Raw genomic sequence first — 22,099 nt, 5'->3', positions numbered from 1 at the left:
TACTGGTCCAAAAGAGTGGATACTGCAGCAGGTTACAGAAGTTGAAATGGTCCAGTTTCTGATGACTCTTCAATTATTTCAGTTGTTTCCCTTAAGCTTTCGGGCTAGCGGTGAGGAGAAGCATAAATAGTGAACGTACTGACATAAAATTGAAACAGCTATTTGTTTTCTACTACTAACATTCTAAGGTATCTGTATGTTATTTGAGTTCCAAACATACAAGGATTTGTGAGTCATTCTGCCTGTTATTCTTTGTTTAATAAATGGGGATTTGTGGGTAGAATGGTTCAGAAATCACTGTTTGCTTTGGTGCGCAAATTAAATACATAACCCACACAGTCTGTTTGAGGAATAGTTACAATATGAAGGTCATATTGTACTTACTTTTTTTGCAGAATGACCAGGTTTCTTCAGATATGTTGTTTGCAGTGTAGATGCTGTTGATTTTCAGGAGAGTAGTCTTCACTGCGATTGTAAAAAGAAGAAGTTAGCAACTTTGTGTGTTTAAAGCTGTGATGTTACTGTACACGTTAATTTTGTATTGTTCGCCAGAGTATTCTCCTTTGATATTTCAACACAGTGCATGTGTGCATTTCACTTCACTAGGTGCTGCCTTTCTTTGTTAATTGCAATATGTCAGTTGGACGTGCTTCAGAAATGCGTACAATTGTTAGGTTACTAACATGTCTTGTTTCTTCAAAGCTGTGCTACCTATAGCAGGGAGGTTTGTAAGTGATAGGTCATTACAGTAAATGGGGAAAAATTATGTACGTTCATATCATAAGTACGATTGCGAAAAATCAGGAGACTCTCGAAGGGAAATGTCACCACAGCAATCAGGAGTGTTTACTTTTTCTCATACGATCGTATTGGAAGTAGCATTTATGTAGGCGGTACACAGTAAAGAAATGGTGCCATTTCCTAATGGAAAATCAAGTTTCCCACTAAATAGGGAGAGTTCTAACGTATGTATAGCTTATGCGGGAGACAGTAAGAAGTAGTGTGGTTTGTCAATGAAAAATTGGACATCTTGTACTTAAAGGGAGACCGTTGATATGTATTGACTATGAAGATTTAGTGGCATTAATTTGTTTAAATCAAATCATAAGGGTTGCACATGTTCTCTGAGTAAAATATGCATACCTGTAGTTTATACGCATGCATATGTGCATGGATGGAGCTGTACGTAGAAATCCGCGACACTTGCACAGTAGTTCTTGAAGTAGGTGCTTTGCAATGATATGCGACTTGCATTCGGAGTGATCAATAGTACATTTGAAGTGTGAAATTTTGATGACGGAGTTAGATGTAGGGATGGTTAATGTGATTGGTTGTGTGACTGCTTAACTGTGTCCAATGAGGAAATGGAATCGCAAGTGATGTGGAAAGGGTAGAAGGACTGGCTAAGAGTTATGTGCCGCATGTAGACAATGCTTGTCTGCAGGTAGGGCGTGTCACATACGGTTTCTACAGCAAATCCAGCATGGAAAGGGGACTGTGGGCATCAGCCAATCAGATGTTCACATTGTTCCTCTGTGTCGAAAGACGGTGCGTATACTGAAAATGGCAGAGGCGCAGAGGGTCAGGGTTTTGGTCCTTGGAGACATTTTTGTCCAAGGTTTACAGCTCTATGCTGAAAGTAGGCATGTGGTATGTCATTTTGATGTGAAAGGAGTGGAGGTGGTCTGGAGCGCTGAGACTGATCGCAATGTTGCGGCACTTCTCCAAGTTTGCACCGAGATGCACACGATGACCACTCCTCATGTTGTACTTTTGCACTACGGTGCTTGCCATTTGGGCTATGTGAGTTCACGTACTTTGTTGAAAGATTTAGAACAGTTGGTTGAAGCAGTCATGAACATCTTTCCAACTGCGAAATTATTTTTTTCTGGATTACTGCCTAGAAGAAAATGGGACAATAGTTCTGTTTTCTGTCCTGATCAAAGTATTGGGAGGTGTAACATCAATCACGCATTGCGTGTTTTTATGTTACATGCTGGTACATGCTGGTATGTTTTATTGCACCCACGAGAACATTGTTCCTAGTAATGCAGCTTATTTTGAAGCAGATGGTGATGCGTTATCTTCTTTGGGAAATGCCATGTTCTTTTGGAATGTGAGGCTTGCTTTGAAGAAGGTTCTGTAATGGTTGTAGGAGTAAAGTCAGAACAAAAAATATTAAAAAAGAAACAAAATAACAGGTGTCTGTAAGGCATCTGCCCAAAAAAAGAAAAAAAACGGCTCTTTTCAGAGCCCAACTTCAAGGGGAAAAGGGGAGACCAGACAGCCATGGCTGTGTGTGCTCGAAAACAGATCATCTGGATTTTGGGAGACTCATGGATACATTGGTTGAAGGTGCATGCAGAAAGTTGTGGTCTATCTGCAGATCTAGGATTTCCTCATGTGGAAGTGCACTGGCATGGCGTGCGTGGAATGAGGTGGCTGGACTTGGTACCTCTATGCGCTACTTTGCAGAAAGAGCGTCATCCTGATATACTTATCATTCATTGGGGAGGAAACAGTTTAGGCCATGTTTCTGGAATTTCTTTGCAATTTTCACTGACGGAAGGACTTGTGTAAGTCATGGACATGTTTCCAAATTGCCAAATAGTTTTTTTCCCGTATTACACAAAGACAAAAGTGGCTGCATTCTTCTGCATTAGGCCCACAAATGGAGAAAGTGAGGCGCAATGTGAATAAGGCTGTTTGTGCCTTTCTAAAAGATGTTGGCATGTCCTCATTCCACAATGAAAACATTTTGTTTCGCAGCTCTTTCATATTTCGCAGAGATGGAGTCCATCTCACATATGCTGCCAATCAGATTTTTCTTCGCAATGTACATGCATTGCAACTTTTTTTGGAATCATAGACACCCATTTGGCAATGCGTTTTTTCCAACCTACAGTTATTGAAGCACACACAACCCCACCGAAAGGCTCTTTTCAGAGCCACCACTTACTCCAGTGAAAAGTACATTGGTTTTGCTTTGCTTGCCCCCTCCATTTTTGAGTGTCCTTCAAATGTCCGCTGACTTTTCAAAAAATGTGAGGGGGCCTACGACGGTCACTTGATGGTTCTATTGTTAAACTGAGAAAGGTGGCTCTGAAAAGAGCCTTTTTTGTAAATATTGTAATTTTCCAGTTTACTCCTTTTATGGACACGACACACTAGGAGAGGTGGGCAAAGGAGGGTAATGAATGGACACCAACCACAGGGATAAGAAGGGTCAGGTGGAGAAAGATATACGGTGGGCTTCACTTAGGTAAGGAGCAGTTCTTCTGGTGCTCAGTGACCGTAGCCTCAAAAGCACTTCGAAGACTCTCCCCCTTGCAGAGTACTCCGTCACAGTACACACACAATATTGTGACCCTTGAAAGGTAAGGTTCAACAGCATCATGAATGGCTTGTGAAGCAGCTGGAGGGATGCGCTCCACCACAGGAGTGTCTCTTGTGGTGAGAGGATCTGACATGGAGGATGCTCTGGAGGAACTCAATCAACTACGTTCTTCACGTGGCACCACCTTGCGAATGTCCGCACTGTAGAATAACGTTTGGTGTCGCTTCATGGTTGTCGTGCCAAAGCTGTACGCACCAGGTCTTCCGTCACTCAGCAGCAACTGGCACTGGTTGCACCTGACCAGGTTTGCACGTGCTTTCGGTACGTTCCCAAAAACGGAAAACAACCACCACACCCACAACTCCCGGCGAGTGTTTGTAGTGTGGAGTTCCTCCACCTCATTCTCTACTTCCTCTTCTTCCTCGATCTCTACATCCTCACCCGTATATCCCTCTGCAGGCCCTTGGGGAGTTGGTGGTGGTGGAGGGTTTGGGGGTGGTGCTGAGGCTAATGCAGCAACAGTAGCCATGGATGCCATAAGGATTGTTTGCCTAATGGTCGCTACAGTAGTAAAGTCAGCACAACTCTAACTGCTATAGCCAGAAGCACAATGAAGATGAGCTTGGGGATGTGGCCATTTATAGGGTTCAAGGGGTGAGGCTTGTGACCATATGGTTCATTCAAAAGCTCTGCAAAAATTGTAAACAACACGTTCACAGGTAGTGCTATTGTATGGGACATGTCAAATGGTGATTTTATACTGAAAAATAATTTCCCATGTATGTGTAAGTTATTTGCAATGTTACGGAAGCAGACAAAGTGCGCAAATTAGTCAACACGCTCAGTGTGGGTGCGGTCACATGATGATGTCCTGAACACATCTGTGAGGGAAAAGCATGCCCGCTGGACAGCAAATGCAGACTAACAAACGTGCCCATGCACACCAGTGTTCTACGGACAGTGTTCGGGTCCTGCAACTAATTAAAAGTGCGACACAAGTGAGACGGACAGTTAGGGACAGGCAGGATGTTCGCAGTACTTATGGGTGTACTGCGCATGTGCGTACCTGATGACTGTACGGACAGGTCCAGCGTCCTTAAGACACCTCCATTTTGTTTGACAACGAACATGCCGGCCACCGCGCCTGTTCTACGGACGGTTCCATCTTGCTGCGGACAATACGGACAGGTATAATGTCCTTAGGACACTTCCAATTTGGCTCATTTACATACATCCCGCCCACCTGCTATGTTCTAGGAACATGTTTTATTTCATTTGTGTGCGGTACGGAGAGATTTAATGTCCTTAGCATGCCCCGTTCTGTTCATTTACGCACAACTTGCACAGATGGTGCATTCTAAGATCAGTTCCATCTTGGTTGGCATTGGTACGGGTAGGTGTATTGCCGTTAGAACCTCCATATTGCATTCCTTATGGCTAGCTCAAGCAGGCGCGCTGCACCCAAACATTTTAAGTCTTTTTAAAAAAACTTTTTTTACTCCAACCCTTAGTCTACAACAAATATACAAAAACTTTCTAAAAACACATACAAATGTCAATTAAGAGAAATACAGGGGGATGCAGACACTGGGCCTCATTACACGGATGGCGGTAAGGATTTACTGGTACTGGTAAAATACTGGTACCAGTAAATCCTTACCGCCTTACTACGAGGTCCCTTTGCGGGTTGGGGGATTTAACGCCTGCTTTTTGCAGGCGTTAAAAACCAACCTGCAAAGAGACCCAGGGAGCTAATTACGGTACCGCAGTTTGCGGTACCGTAATTAGCGCCTTCCCCATTCCCATTATGCCCTATGTGGCAAAAATGGGAATGGGGAAGGGCAATGGTGGAAGGGGGAATTACCGCCCTGCCAACCTTGGAATGGGGCGGTAGTTCCCCTTTCCGCCAAGGCGGTGCCGGTATTTTACCGGCATGAATCATGGCGCTAATAGCGCCATAGTTCTCCGCCATCCGTGTAATGAGGCCCACTGACACGAATATAGGGGAATTAGGGTTCAACACGGGCTGATTGTGAGGAGATGATTTGTGTGGGGAAGAAGGGATGGATGTTTCATCAAAACGTCTATTTTCTTCTTGAAGGTTTGGAGACGGTTCACTAGGGAATGGAGAAGGGGGGCAGGTACAGGTGGGACAGAGATAACATATTTTTCCTCTGACAAATTCCTCCACAAATTGTCTTAAACTATTAAAATTGTTATTCAGTGTGTCCATTTTAAGTTCTATCCTTTTCAGCCTGTCTTCCTCTGTGTCGTTTGTCGGCATTTCTTCTTTTTTTTCCTGGTTTGCTACAAATAAATATATATATATATGTTAAATGCCCATAAAATACTGAACATTATTTTGCTTATGCCTAACACTGTGTACCATTACTATCGCTATCTTCGGACATTTCCCCATGTGGAAAATTCTCCTCCAGCCACTCCAAAGTACTGCACATTTCTGTATCAAAAGAACAGAAAAAAATTATTTTTTCTGCCCCTCATATCAAAAAAAGTACACACACATACAAGAAAAATGAAGTTGACTTACTCTTTTGTTGTAATTTGTCTTTGCTTTAGTGCGTGCGTCTACTGTCGGTCCTACCTACAGAGTTTCTGTGAGGTAATTACGTTGGAAGCATACTTTCTGTTTTTATGGTACAATCCATTTCATTCTACATGATCATTAAATGCATGGTTTTTGTTTCAGATGTCTAGGTTTCCCTATTTATTTACTAGTAATTATAATACCTTTATGTGTCCTTTTTCAAAGTTGAGCATTTTTTGTATAACACAATACTACAATTTCAGATGCCCCCTGACTGTTTGGGTAGTGATGACGTCGTCCGCGCCCATCTGCAGACAGGCTCTCAGTCCGTGCCTTTCAAATATCATTAACGAGGGGGTTCAGTATGTTCTATGTTACATGTATATAACGAAATTATACTAAATATCTCACAAAATCACATGATGAAAGTGTATATATACTTTATTAACGAGATTTTATGATTAAGTTCCCCTTCTAAAAACCTATGAAATTCAGTAAAAAAAACTTTGTTAAAGGCACGTTATGGTTCAGTTGCCCTACAAAAAACCCTTAAAATAATGTAAAAAAAACGTTGTTAAGGGGACGTTATGGTTAAGTTGCCCCACTAGAAACCTGTGCAATTCACAAAATAAAAGCTTTGTTAAGGCAACATTATGGTTAAGTTGCCCTACTAATAACCTGGGCAATTCACTAAAAAAACGTTACAAACGTGACATTATGGTCCAAAGTAAAACCGAAAAACCCCTGAAATTCGCCAGTTATGGTAGGCTAAGCAACCATACCTGCCCGCACCACTGTGCACTGCTAACACTAACACCCAGAACATGAAAGATGGTATCACAAATGTCATTGATGACATCACTGATGATATCACATGTGTAGCCCCTTTGTTTTTGTTCACTGCCAGATATATATATGTCTATTCAGTAAAAAAACATTGTTAAAGGGATGTTATGGTTCACAGTAAAACCGAAAAACACTTGACATTTGCTAATTATGGTCAGCTAAGCAACCATAACTCACACCACCTACGTGCATTGCTAAGACTAACACCCAGCACATCAAAGATGACATCACAAATTACCATAATGGGGGAATGTGCAGTGGTGTTTGCTTTCACTGTGTTTCATTTAACAAAGTTTTTTTACTGAATGTACATATATATGGCAGGGAACAAAAACAAAGTGGCTAAACATGTGATGTCATCAGTGATGTCATCAGTGACATTTGAGATGATATATTTCATGGTCTGGGTGTTAGTGTGTTAGCAGTGCACAGGGGTGGAGGCAGGTTTCGGAGCTTAGTTTACCATAACTGTCGAATTTCAGGGGGTTTTCATTTTTAATGTGAAGCATAATGGGGAGGGCGAACATTTTTTTGTAGTGAAGTGCACAGGTTTTTGTTAGGGCAACTTAACCATAACGTCCCCTCAACCATGTTTTTTTTGTAGTGAATTTTACAGGTTTTTGCGAGGGCAACATAATCATAACATCCCTGTAGCAAAGTTTTTTTAGTAGTGTAAAAGCATCATAATAGTACTTTAACAAAAATGTTGTACTACACTTATCAGAGTTCTAATAGTAACACATAAGCATACTACTGTAAAGGAACGTTTGAAGTAACTGCCCACCTTTTGAAGAAATCGACATTATCCTATGCTGGTGCACAGCATGGGGGCGTGTTCGAAAATTCATACACACTTCACAATGACATGTGTAACTGGTTGATAGTGGGAAAGTACATTGGGTATTCTGGTAGGAACTTGTAATCGCAAACTTTCCGGCGCAGAATTCCACAATGCAAGTCTTCAACACAATATAAGCACGAGTGCATACCGAAGTATCTGGATCATTAAACCCCATTCCCCTCCAAAGAGTGCAGGATAAATGCCATTAGCAATCAAGATTTTACAGCAGTAATGCGTGGTACCAAAAAAGAGGATTGCCCGGTTGAAGAAAACAAATCCTTTGTCAAGATGGCCACCATAGAAAGGGAAAACGGGTGTTGGATAGAAAGCCTTCTTCGCTTTCCATTGCAGGCTGCAGAAAGCAAAAATGAAACAGTTTGACCGTAATGGGAGCACCACATTTGTGTTCTTTCAGAAATGTGTGGTTATGAGCAAGTTCTTAAGCACAAAGGCAGTGCCTGGTGGACATGGCGACCTGAATGCAATGTTTTGTCCCTTCCAGTAAAGACCAGTAGCCACATCCCCGACATTGTGGCCATTAACCATACATAGAGGCTACCCCTCAGAGACGGAAGCTGTACCGTTCATTTGTTATGTACATGATGACACTTGTTAAAAATGAGAACACAATCACATGCACAACACGAAGCTTTTCGGTCGTTGTAATGACCTTTACATACATGTGTTGTACATGTAGTGATTTTTTTGTGTAAAAAGGAGTGTAAAAACGCAAAGGAGTACCGTACTTACGTTGACATAAAATCCCAAACAAACTGTGTGATGTGAAGCATAATGACGTCAGAAATACTGGAAGCAACACCATTAACACTCACCTTTCGACATATAATTTCGTAAGTGGCACAGGTCGAAAGGTGTGAAGATATGTGTATTGGGGGGTGTAACCATATATGATTTTACAAACATTTCTGTGCATAGGGCATCTGCGTGAGAGAAATTGGCCTGATGGTGACAGAAAATGGCCTGACGGCACTAAAGCATATGAGATGGGCCTGACCCTCCCACAACCAATGCAAGTACCTTTCTCCATAACGTTCCTTGGCTGCTTAAACAAATGCGTCCATATGGATGTACGTGCCATGATGTAGTACCTATAAAAGAACACATTACGACCTGCAATGTATTTTACCACATTGTGAAAACAGAGAGTACATTTGTAAAGAAAACACTAACATTTAAGAATTAGTACAGTAGTTTTATTTCACAATAAACTGAGCGAATTCATCGCCCTATGCAATTAGTAAAGTAGTTTGGTTTCACAATGAACTGTGCGAAATGATCGACCTATTCACATTTCCATAGAAGTGTTAAGTTTGTCTCTTTCGGTGACAATGAAAATGGGAAAGGCCACGTTGTTTTTTTCACACACAGAAAGTGAGCGTTGCCGCCAAAGTAGTCGTTTTCCTCCCACTTTGATGTGCAAGACGACGTCAACCTTTGTGATCTACACCAGCAGAAAGGATGAAATGTTACTTCTTATGACGACAGAAGCGTAAGGACACAGAGGGACGACACAATCATCCCAGTGAATTGTGATGCTTAGACAACCAGTGATAAACAATTGCATTTGACAGTTGCAAAATCCGTCACTCTGCAGCTGTAATCCGTGACAATGACAATAGGGAATGAAATATCTGAGGGGGAAAGTTGGAAAAAAAGATGTATGAATATGCAACCTTTGGATAAACCAAAGTTGTAATAAATAACATTTTTAGTGAAAATTTAATTCAATAGGATGAAATGCAGTGGGAACCTATGGAAGGTGACATTGTGCAATGTCCATATTGGGGTAAAAAATCTAACGGCACTGAAAGCTGGAATGTCATTATTAATAATAACATTTTTGTTTGGAGGTAGCTGCGCGGTGGAATGGGAAACAAAACGTGTATCACCACGCAACCTTTGTACAAAACAAAATTGTAACACATACTTTTTTAATTAAATATTATTATAATTTGGGCAAATGTAGTGGTACCCTACAAATGGCGACAATGTGCAATGTCTATAATGGGGGAAAAATTGCACCGGAACATGAATCTTGTAAATCATTAGGGAAAATGTTTATTTGTACTAAGTGAAGAAATAATGTCAATTTGGTATATAGTCGGCAGAAATACACTTACATGATTTGGACGGCCTCCACTGCGGTCGCTGCAGTCAGACAGTAGTGTATGGGGACAAGTGGCTCTTCAGGAAATCATTTTGCATGGTCGGAGGAAACGTTTTTGAAGCATAACCTTATCAAGCGATATGTTTTTCAAACTGTTACTCCCTACATTCTTTCTACTCTTTCCCTGTACGTCAAGGTTAAAAAACCAGGGACCCTTATGGGTGTCGACAAATATGCGGCTGTACTGAGCTCGTATTGAAAACAGAAAACGCAGTGGCCTTCACTCCGAATGCAAATAATTTCTCATTTTGCACCAACATATCAGCGGCTATTCATGAGAATGGCTACTCTCATACACGTGCAGAAGGGCTGTGTGTACAAAATAGTGCAGATGGCAGGCTCAGATTTCAAACAGTAGGACGCCAGCCTGACTGCAGTAATGATGTGTATGTGTTGTAAAATGAACGCAGTAAGTTCATTTCATACAATGAGTAGCAAGTCGCACCGTACCGTATGACAGTGCTAAAAATAATACTTCAATGTTTGTTTTTCTACTACCACGTCTCATTAATGCTCACCTTTCGAAACAGTGTTCCATAAGTGCAAAAAGTGTATTGGTGTCTTCTTGGTTTAGGTATGTTAGCGGCAATGTTTGCGTTCAACAGAAAATGAAGTAAACATGGCGGCCGTATCGAAAGATTACGACGCACTTCACGCTGTGCCACAACCAATCGGTGAAAGCGCAACATGGTCGCGGGCAGCATGCCACGGAATAGCCAATTGCAATCTTGTCCACGGAATGAACAGGGAAGTGTGACCGCGGAGCGGATATAGATATCACTAATTTTTAGAGACATGCTTTATGATAATTTTTCAGGGAACTACTGAATGGAGTGTCACAAAATGTACAAAAGCACGCTTTTGTGCCCAAGCCCCTGACACTGGCGCAAATTTGGTGCAAATCTGTCCAGCGGTTTGGCCTGTAGCCATGCGCAAAGTTTTCCCCCATTCAGTCTATGGGATAAAAAGATGTTTTGGACTCCCCCTTATAAGTTTCCCCCCCTGGACCAAACATCACCAAACTTTGCAATTCAGAGTGGCCCATATACTTTTTTTCCAAAGATTGGTGAGGATTAGTCCAGGGGGAGCGGAGTTATAAGCCACCCAAAAAGTGCTCTTCCTATGAAAACAGCAACTTAATCATAACTACACGCAGGGCTGGTCTTTGCATCAGGCTGTGCAGGCGGCTGCCTGATGTGCTAGGCTCTAGGGGGCGCCTGCCCAACTCCTCCAAAAGGGCTCCAACACCACCATCATTCATGATACTTGATGCTTCAGTGCTGCATCATTTCATTTTATTGTGCTAAAGTTAAGTACACTACGTTACTACCTACATACAAAAAAACAAAGTGCTAATCGAAAGCAGACTCAGTGGTAAAAGCTAGGCTAGCAGTGCACCTGGGGTCTGCATGGCAGTTTTTGCATCATAGTGGAAAGCAACATTTGTTGCTTGTCAGTTCTTCGGGCCTGGCCAGGTCTGACCGCACGTGCCTCCTCCTCAGCGCATGCACTCCAGTCAAGGGGTGATTGTTCAGCTGGCTGTGCTTTTCCATCAGCTCATGCTTTGGCCGGACAGCAGGGACTGGACACTCTAAAGAGATTAATCACCATCACGCTTGGAGGATCAAGACCCAGGCACAGGAGCAGCAGGTCCAGTCAGGGCAGGACTCAGGAGGAGGTGTCACAAGAAGTGTCATATTATCTAGGTGCTGTAATGCTGTCCCCCACAGCGGGACGAGGACGTGGAGCAGAAGGGAGGCACTTCTAATGTCTCCCTCATCAGAGATATATATCCCATGCATGTAATTTATGTAAAATTGTCATTTTGAAATCATATTACAGTGGCGTGATAGAAATGCCCAATGTAGATTTTCACTAGAACAGCAGGTAAATGGGCCCCCAGCGGCATCATGCAGGTGAGTGAGTCAACCCCTCACCCCCAAGTGAAAGCACCTAGTTCTGTGCCGAGATTTATTTCAGGCAGGTGAGTTCTGAACTCTCAGGACAGGAGACTGGCCTCTGAGTCATGCCACTGCTCTAGATATGAAGCTTTTAAGATCACTGCGAAAGACGGTGGTGAACTGTAGTTTCTGAGGCCTCTGTAGTTTACATGGGTGGTGAATAAAGGCTGAAGGACTTCGTACCTAGCGAAGCCCACTGTACTCAAGTATAGGGACGCATCAGGGCTTTTCAACTTTTTCAAATTAAATGTATCTTGAGCGACAGGGGGCCCTCAGCAACTGCCCCCAGATTGCCAGTCAGCAGTCTTTCAATATATTAATTTCTAAAACTGCACTTTCTCTTCCCACAGGATATACAGTATTCTTATCAACTCAGTGCCTTCCAAAACTGGTTCCTCTACATCAGTCATTTCTTGCCAAAGAAGGGTTTAGAGCTCTTCACTGGGCATTTCATGTTTAAGCTCCTTGGTGGCTGACCATCTTGTGATAATGGGTGGCTATTAACCTTACCTTTGTTGCCATTGTAATGTATACAACCCACGGGTGCTGCAGGCTGTTTTCACTCTAAGCAGGGGGCCTGCAACCATCATGTTGTAATGGCCCCCCACACATCTTCAGCCAGGCCTGCTAGAATAGAGTGGTCACCAATCTACAGTGTGGGTGCCTTATTTTATAATTGGTTGACTACACCTTGTACGAGCGCAGAGTGTTCGGTAAGGGAGTTTCACAAATATAGCAATGATAATGATATGTTATTTATATAGAGCTTTCACCAGAACACTTTACTTAGAACATATACAGTATCACCCAACCAAAGTTGGTACTCTAAAAAGCTGACGTATAAATGAAACAAATACCACGAAGGAGCCTTTTTATAATAGTGTACACCATGCAGGCCAACATATCTATTCCGGTCAAGGGATGATAGGGAAGTCCTGCATTTAACTTTGCATTCGGGGACTTGTTGTTCTGGATTTCCCCACTATAAATCCAGGACTACAGCTCCGAGAATGCAAACTTAAATCCAGGACTGGGCTAGCATCTCCCTAATAGAATGGATAATGCTGCCATGTATGGTACAGTATGAACTGAATAACTTCTAGGCTCTTCAAATTTTGACAGATATATCACAGTACTATAAAATCACGTGTCCAGGATCACACAATTTGCGGTGTAGCTGGCATTTGAGACCAGTCTGCAATTTAGGCACTTAAGCAAATGTTCTCATGTCTAATTTAAAAAAATGTGTGCTTATGCTTCGAATTTGCAATGTCAAAGTCAAGAAAAGTTACTTTTTGGACACATAAGACAAGTAACATTCTAAGACCGTCGCCTAGTATCAAATGTATGCATTTTGTATCACATTCCCATCTGGTTCTTTATTGAGTGCCCCATTAAGAACATTTGTAACATTCAATTTTGTTGTCATTTTTTGGGGGGGATGGGGAGTGCCAACGATGCTTCCCGTCTGGGGTGCAATCTGGCCTAAGACCGGCCCTGACTACACAGCCACTACCATCAATGATATTTATGATGTCATCTTTGATGTCCTGGGTGTTAGTCTTAGCAATGCACATAGATGGTGCGAGTTATGGTTGCTTAGCTTACTATAATCGGGGAATGTGTAGTGGTGTTTGGTTGCACTGTTAAGTATAACATTCCTTTAGTGTTTTTTTTTACTGAATGCACATATATATGTAAGGCAGGGAAGGAAAAGAAAGGGGCTAAACAGGGGGCTAAACATGTGATGTCATCATTGATGTCAGAATTGACATTTGAGATGACATCTTTCATGGTCAGGGTGTTAGTGTTAGCAGTGCACAGGGTTGGGGGCTTACTTTACCATAACTGTTGAATTTCAGGGGGTTTTCGGTTTTAATTTGAAGCATAAAGGGGAGGAGGAAAGTTTTTTTTTAGTGAAGTGTACAGGTTTTTGTTGGGCAACTTAACTTAACCATAACGACCCCTCAACAAAGTTTTTTTTGTAGGGAATTGTATAGGTTTTTGCAAGGTGGAACTTAAGCATGAAATTGTGGCAATTAAGTCGTTGAGCAGAATATACACTGTAATCATGTGATTTTGAGAGATATGTAGTATAATCTATGTACTTGACATACATTTAACATAGAACATACAGAACCCCTCCCTATTGATATTGGAAAGGGATGGACTGAGTGCCTGTTTGCGGACGGGGTTGGACAGGATCAACATTACCCAAAGAGGCGGAGGGTAGCTGAAAATGTACTATTGTCTTACACAAAAAGTGTGCAACGTAGAAGAAGGACATAAAGATATTATAAGTAGTAATAAGTAAATATGGAATCCTGAAGCTGGGAAAAGAAAACAACACATTTAATAACCATATAGAATGAAGTGGATGGTACCATAAAAAAGAAAGGATGCCTCCAGCGTAATCACTTCACAGAAGCCTGGAACGACAGTGGACGGACGCCGTAGGACGAAGGGAGATTACAGCAAAAGAGTGAGTGCAGGTAATTTTTTTATATGGATGAGGTTTTTTTGTGGTATGTGGTGCAGAAATAAACATTTCTTTCTGTTGTTTTGACTCAGTAATGGCTAGTACTTTGGAGTGGCTGGAGGAATATTTCCCACATGAGGAAATGCCTGAAGACAGCGACAATAATGGTACACAATGCTCTGCATATGCAAAATAGTTACCTGTATTTTAGAGGCATTCAATTTATGTATTTTTTTTAACAGACCAGGAAAGAAAAGAAGACAGGGCAACAAACGAAAAGATAGGATAAAAAGGATAGAGCAGAAAATTGACATATTGAATGACAATTTTCAAAGTTTACGGGAGTTGGTGGAGGACTGTGTGAGAGGAAAAGTTTGTTATCATTGCCCCACCAGCACCTGCCCTGCTTCTCCATTCGCTAGTGAACCACCTTGAACAGGAAAATAGACGTTTTGACGAAATATCCATCCCTTCTTCCCCTCACAAATCTTCTCCTCATAACCAGCCCGTGTTGAATCCTAATTTCCCGATATTTGTTTGAGTGTCTGCTTCCCCCGCTATTTCTTCAGATTGATGTGTGTTTGTGTGTGTGTGTGTTTGAAATGTTTTTGTACAGTAGTTGTAGAGAAAGAGTTTGTGTGTAGATTTTTTTTTAAAAAGACGTAAAATGTTCGCGAACAGCGCGCCTGTTCGACCTATCCGCAAGGAATGGAATGTGGGTGCTGTCTAATGTCAAGTAAGACGGATGTGATGTGTGACTGCACCATCTGTTGAAATTGTGCGTACATAAACAGAAAGGGGTGTCCAAAGGATATACTACCTTGCCGTACCGCTTGGAAACGAGATAATACATGTTCGTAGAACACACCAGATGTCCAGAATGGGTGTAAATGAGGAAAATGGGAGTGTGTGAAGGACAGTATAGCGGTCTGTATCGGGCGCAGCCAAAATGGTGCCGTCCGTAGAACAGGCACAGTGGCCGGCAAGTTCGTAGGCAAACAAAATGGAGTTGTCCTAAGGACACTGGAACTGTCCGTACAGTGAACATAGCATGCGTGCACATGCGCAGTACAAACGAAAGGATTGCGAACATTGCGCCAGTTCCTAACTGTCCGTCTCACTTGAGTTGCACTTTGAAGTATTTTGAGAACCCGAACACTGTCCGTAGGACACTTGTGCGCATGCGCATGTTAGATTCTTTGCATTTGCTGTCCAGGGGACTTTCATTACGGGGGCGGATGTGTTGAGGATGTCATCTTGTGACCGCACCTACGCTGAGCGTGGGGACTAGTTTCCGCGGTTTGTGTGCTTCCGCAACACTAAAAATGAACTTGTAGACACAAGGCAAAGTATTGTGGAGTGTAAAAATGTAATTTCACACATCCCAAACAATAGGCCACCTCAGGAGTTGCTGTGTAAAATGTGTGTACCGCTTTGTAGGGATGAAGACGGTCACGAGGCACACCCCTGCATCCCTACAAAAGGCCACACACCGGAGCCCATCTTCATTGTCCTTCTAGCTATAGCAGATTGAGGTGCGCTGCCTTTACTGCTGTAGTGACCAAAAGGAAACTAATTGGTATGGCTTCCATGGCTGCTGTTGGGTTATTAGCCTCTGCACCACCCCCAAACCCGCCACCATCACCACCCCACCAAGGGCCTGCAGAGAGATATATGGGTGAGGATGTAGAGATTGCGGAAGAAGCGGAGGAAGGGAATGAAGTGGTGGAACTCCGCACTAGGCGGGAGTCGTGGGTGTGGCGGTTGTTTTCCGTTTATGGGAACGTACCAAAAGCATGTGCGAACTTGGTGAAGTGTAACCAGTGCAATGTGGTGCTGAGTCGCGGGAGATTTGGAGCGTACAGTTTTGGTACGACAACCATGAAGCGACACCTCACTTCGTTCCACGCTGCGGACATTCGCAAGGTGGTGCCATATGAAGAGTGTAGTCATTTGTGTTCCTCCACAGCATCCTCGGAATCCGATCCTCCCACCACAAGAGACACTCCTGTGGGGGAGCACCTCCCGCCAGCTGCTTCAAAAGCCATTTGCAATGCTGTGGACCCTTACCTTTCAAAGGTGACAGTAGTGTGCACGTATTGTGATGCAGTACTCTGCAGGGGGGAAAGTTTTCGAAGTGATTTTGAGGCTGCAGTCACCAAGCACCAGAAGATTTGCTCCTTACCTAAATAATGATCACCCTTAATATTTCCCTGTTCAGTTGCCCTTTCTTATCCCCGTGGCTGGTGTCCCTTCCTTACCCTCCTCTCGCCTCTTCTCCTAGTGTGTCGAGTGCTGTTAATCAATGAACGTAAAAACAACAAAAATGACAGAAAAGGCTCTTTTCAGAGCCGCCTTTCTCAGTGTAACAATAGAACTATGAAGTGAAGGCCGTAGACCCCTGCAGAGTTCAGCAAAAGTTTGCGGACAGTCATAGAGGGGGAAAAAGGGAGGGTGCAAGAGGAGCAAACGTTATAAAGTGTACGTTGGGAGTAAGTGGCAGCTCTGAAAAAAGCCTTTTGGTGGTGTGTTGTGTGTGTCAAAAGCAGTGGATTGGGGAAAACGGATTGTCAGATAGATTAGTGTGATTGCAAAAATGTGTACATTGTGAAGAAACATCTGATTGCAAGCATGTGTGAGGTGGACTCCATCTCTGCGGAAAATGAAACTGCTATGAAACAAAATGTTTTCATTGTGGAAAGAGGACATATCAACGTCTCTTAAAAAGGCACACACAGCCTTATTCACATTGCGTCTCGCTTTCTCCATTTGTGGACCAAATGCAGAAGAACGCAACTATATTTGTCTTTGGGCAATACGGGAAAAAAGTATTTGACAATTTGGAAACATATCCATGAGCTTCGCGAGTCCTTCCTTCATGGCAAATTGTAAAGAAATTCCAGATACATGGCCTAAACTGTTTCCGCCACAATGAATGATGAGTATATCTGTAGATTGCTCTGTCTATAAAGTAACACGAAGAGGTACCAAGTCCAGCCATCTCATGCCACGCATGCCATGCCAGTGCACTTCCGCATGTGGAAATCGAGATTTGTAGATAAACTGCAGCTTTCTGCATGCACCTTCAACCAATGTATCCATGAGTCTCCCACAATCCAGACAATCTGTTTCCGAGCATGGAAAGCCATGGCTGTGTGTTGTCCTGTGAGGGAGAAGATGGTCTTACTAAAGTGCGTTGGTCAGAACACACCTACTGAACTTTATGGACCAATCCCTAGCTCCGCTCATTCTCATTTACATGCAGCTCCACCCTTCAATCCCCGGTGGTGATATGTGCTGGCTGCTAACTACCGCCATGTTCGTGGACATGTACAGGATCAGAGCGTGACAATGGTACATTAAAGTACATTAAACTACTATTCCCCTTTTTCCCCTTTTTTAAAAAAAATTTTGGCCACATATCCTACAGACATGTGGTATTTTATGTATTTTTTTGTATTTTTTGTCCTTGCTTACTCTTGCAAACATTACATAACCTTCTCTAAAGCAGGCCTTATGTTCGAAAAGAACATCCCATTTCCCAAAGAGGATAGCGCAACACCATATCCTTCAGTAATGCGCATTGCTTGGAGCAATATTATCGTGGCTACAAAAAAACATACCAAACTCGTAGCATGAATGCACGCATGCCACGATTGATGATGCACCTCCGAATGCTTTGATCTGGACAGAAAACAGAAGTGTTGTTCCATTGTAGTCTCAGGAGTAAAGCAGAGAAAATAACTTTCGATGTTGGGAAGATGGTCATGAGTGCTTCAACCAACTGTGTCAAATCTGCCAACAAAGTACGTGAAGTCAGGTATCCCAAATGGCAAGCACTGTAGTGCAAAATTACCACATGAGCAGTGGTCATTCTATGCATGTCTCTGCAAACTTGCAGAATTGCCACAGCATTGGCATCAGTGTCAGCGCTCCACACCACCTCCACTCCTCGCACATCGAAATGGTGTGCCACATGCCTACTCTCGGCATAGTGTTGTAAGTCTTGCACAAAAATGTCTCCAAGCAGCAAAACCCTGACCCTCTGCACCTCTGCCATTTTCAGTGTGCGCACCGTCTTTCGACACAAAAGAGTAATGTGAACATCTGATTGGCTGATGCCTACAGTCGTCTTTCCATGCAGGATTTGCTGTAGAAACCCGTATGTGACACGCCCTACCAGCGGACAAGCGTTGCCTACGTGCGGCACATAACTCTTACCCTGTCTTTCCACCCTTTCTACAGCGGTACCAAAGCGAGTCCCTCATTGGACACAACTAAGCGGGCGCACAATCATCCACCAATCACATAGAACATTGCTAATTTTAACTCCGTCATCAACATTGCGCACTTCAAACTTACTGTTGATGATTCTCAATGGAAATCGCATACCATTGCAAAGCACCTACTTCACAAGCTACTGTGCAAGGATTGCGAATTTCTACGTACAGCTCCATGCATGTCCACATGCATCAGTATAGAGTACAGGTATATACATTTTAATCAGAGTACATGTGGAAACCTTATGATTTAAAATAGGCAAAATAATAGCTCTCAATCATTTTTGTCTGAAATGCGGGTGAAATCAGCTGATTTTGTTTTTGGCGGGTGAGACGCCCATTGGAATGAATGGCCATGCAGGAGGCTTGGCAGGTGAGTCTGCCCTTTACAAGGCGGGTGACACCCGCCAAAAGCGTGTGAGTTGAGAAGTATAATTTAGGGCAGACCTCAATTTTGTATGTGAAAATGTCAGAGTTCTGTCCTCTGTACTGCCAACAGTAATGCTACTTGCAATGTGATCGTATGAGAATAGTAATCGCTCCCGATTGTGGTGCTGACTTGTCCTTCGGAGGGTCTCCCGATTTTTGGACATTGTACTTTTCATTAAGAAGTACAAAATGTTTGCCCATCTACTACTTTGCCCTATCGCTTACAAACCTCTCTCCTATGCATACTACACTTTGTAAAGAACAAAGCATTTGCAAACCCTTAAAAAATGTAGTTATTTTGAAGGACTTTCAAGTACCATATTGAAAGTAGTATGCAAAGACTGCACAGAGAGAAGTGAAATGTGCACGTGGACTGGGTTGAAATATGAAAGTTGAATCCTCTGACGATAGAAGTACAAGTAAAGTCTGCAGTATCGTGATGGCTGCAAACACACAAAGTCATACATATCGGTTATATTAATTCACAATGAATACTACTCTCCTGAGAATCAACAGCAACTACACTTCAGACGACATATCCGAAGAAACCTGGACATCTTGCACAAAAAAGTAAGTACAGTACAACCTTCATATTGTAACTACTCCATAAAGAGGCTGCGTGGGTTATTTGTTTATTTTGGGCACCAAAGGAAGCATTCATTTGTAAACCATTCTACCTACAAATATTCATTTATTGAACAAAGAATAACAGGTGGAATGGATGACAAATCCATGTGTGTTTGGTACTGAAATAACATAGGAAATCCTTAGAAAGTTAGATTGTAAAAATAAGTTGCGGTAGCAAGTTTGTGGAATTTTTTATTAATAATGGTTCTCGTCACAAGTAGGGCACTTTGTACTCTCATCTAAAGCACATTGTACTAGTATACAAACAGTAAAGTAGCCTTACCAAATGATAGTTAGGGGTCACTGTGCGTTGACACACCATGCCAAAGAGCTTCCCCATCACACTTATGCACACATGCACACAGCACACATACATTGGACAACAGACCAAAGTATACTTTTTTTTTTCAACAGACACCATAGAAGGCCTACCAAAAAGCAGCTCCATAGAAAGGAACACAGAATTAGAGCGAATAAAAATAAAGGTGCCCAATGTAAGCATCCACCGGTTGTAGAGTTAGTGGAGAATCTTGGTACAAACCACCTAATGCAGTTGGGTAACATAATAAAAGAAATCTCAACTACCGAAACTGTACCTCCTCCATAAAAAAGTGTCACAAAACACAGAAATGTTGTCAAAAAAACAGCTGCCAGTACAGCTAACAATGTTCCTAATAATCCTGATAGTGTAAGAAGAACCCATAGTAAAAAAAGTATTTTAGCAAAAATGTTTTGGAATCTACTAAGAAGAGGACCAAAATCATCCTCACCCCTTAAAACGTACCATAGAAAGTTAATTCTACAAGCACGTGTGGCCAATGCAATCCTTCTCAAAAGGAAGTTGTTCATTTTAGTGTTAAAAAGGATGAAAGCACTAACAAAACTAAGTACCAAACTACAAATGAAACTCAGCAATAAACGGAATGTGAAAAAACATTTTTTTTTGCATGTTTGTGGTGGTGAATGGAGTCACACAACAACCACAAAGCCATATTTTAATGAAGAAGCATACAAACAAAATCAAACAAACACAATTCCCATCCATAGCAGTGGACAAGGGTATGAGAAAATCAATACTACCATCATGGAACAAGAAACAATACTTACAAAACTATCTTCTGAAAACTCAGAATTACCTCTCGATTCAGAAGAACCACACTGTCCAGTATACAAATGGCCGTGCACATCAATGTGTGCCATTCCAAACAAAGCTTTCAAATCTTTACGTCTGATCCTCAATCAATATGTAAAAGGTAAAGACAAAAGTAAAATGAAAGTGCTGCAAAATATGCTTATTTGTGTAGTGCGGAAACACACAGGACTAAAAGGACATTCATTAGCCTGCATTTCTGGGCCTATTTGCAAAAGTACCTTCCATGATATCAAAAGAATATCAGTACATCATTCCAAAGTAAAAAATTTAGTGTATAAAATATACTGTACAAAAAGTCCAGCTTCAGAATTAGGCAATTAAATACCACTCTTCTGCATGGTACACCCAAATACTTACAAGAAGAAATGGACTGTATTCAGAAAAAAGTATTTTGGAAGTGAGAGCCACGTAGAAAATGCAACAGTTTCAGAGCATAGTAGCGACAATTCTGCAAATAGCAACCTTCTATTACACACATACAAAAAAGAAATACTAAAATTTAAAAGGTCATCGGCTGAAGTACCAAACCATGTGTGTGTATGTTGCCGCAGAACGTTTTACAAAAGGAACACAAAGAATGTGGACATAGCACACAAAATTGAAAACAATGAAGACTCTAAATGGTTTGAATTAGCTTTGTACCTTTTAGCTAAAAGCAAATATGAAATAACTGAACGCCTAATATGTTGCTGTTACTGTACTGCAAAATTAGACAACCATACTCCTTCACGTGCAATTACAAATAATTTGGAATTGTTTCCATTACCAAAAATCCTGCAACAGCTCAATTTGTATGAGAGCATAATAATTCAAACAGTTCACCCATTTCAAGCAATTATACGCCTTCATCCAAAAACAGCAAATTTACCTTTCTCTGAATTGATGAAAGGCATTTGTGGCAAAGTAGTTTACTTGCCATTAGATCTAACGGAAAATGTGCACACTCTAGGAGTGGAACGTTCAATAGAGCATTCTTTAATAGTCTTGGTAAATGGAGTACCAACAAAGGACAAAATAATTTGGCAACAATTAGTAGACTTACACAAAGTTACACAAGCATTGCAATATCTAAAAGACAACAATGAATACTACAAGGAAATAAGTATTGATGAAAGCTTAAGGCAAACAACTGAAATAATTCAAGAGCCATCAGAAACTGGACAATTCAATCTTCTGGATCCAGCTACAGTATCCACTCTTTTGGACTATTACACAATTCATCAATTGCATTCCAATGAAAGTATAGATGATGCACTAGAAACGTACCAAATGCGACAAACCAAAGGGTCACCAATGAGTATTTGGGAAAAAAGTATAGAAGTACGTGCTTTTCCACTGCTATTTCCTACTGGCAAAGGTGGGAGATACGACGATAGACCCACTCAGAATGGGGCATCAGAATACCTCTCA

Source organism: Ambystoma mexicanum, chromosome 12 (genome assembly GCF_040938575.1).
Source record: "Ambystoma mexicanum isolate Mex_15411 chromosome 12, UKY_AmexF1_1, whole genome shotgun sequence".
Lineage (NCBI taxonomy): Eukaryota > Metazoa > Chordata > Amphibia > Caudata > Ambystomatidae > Ambystoma > Ambystoma mexicanum.
The sequence above is the reverse complement of the archived record's forward strand: the minus strand, read 5'-3'. Positions refer to the sequence as shown.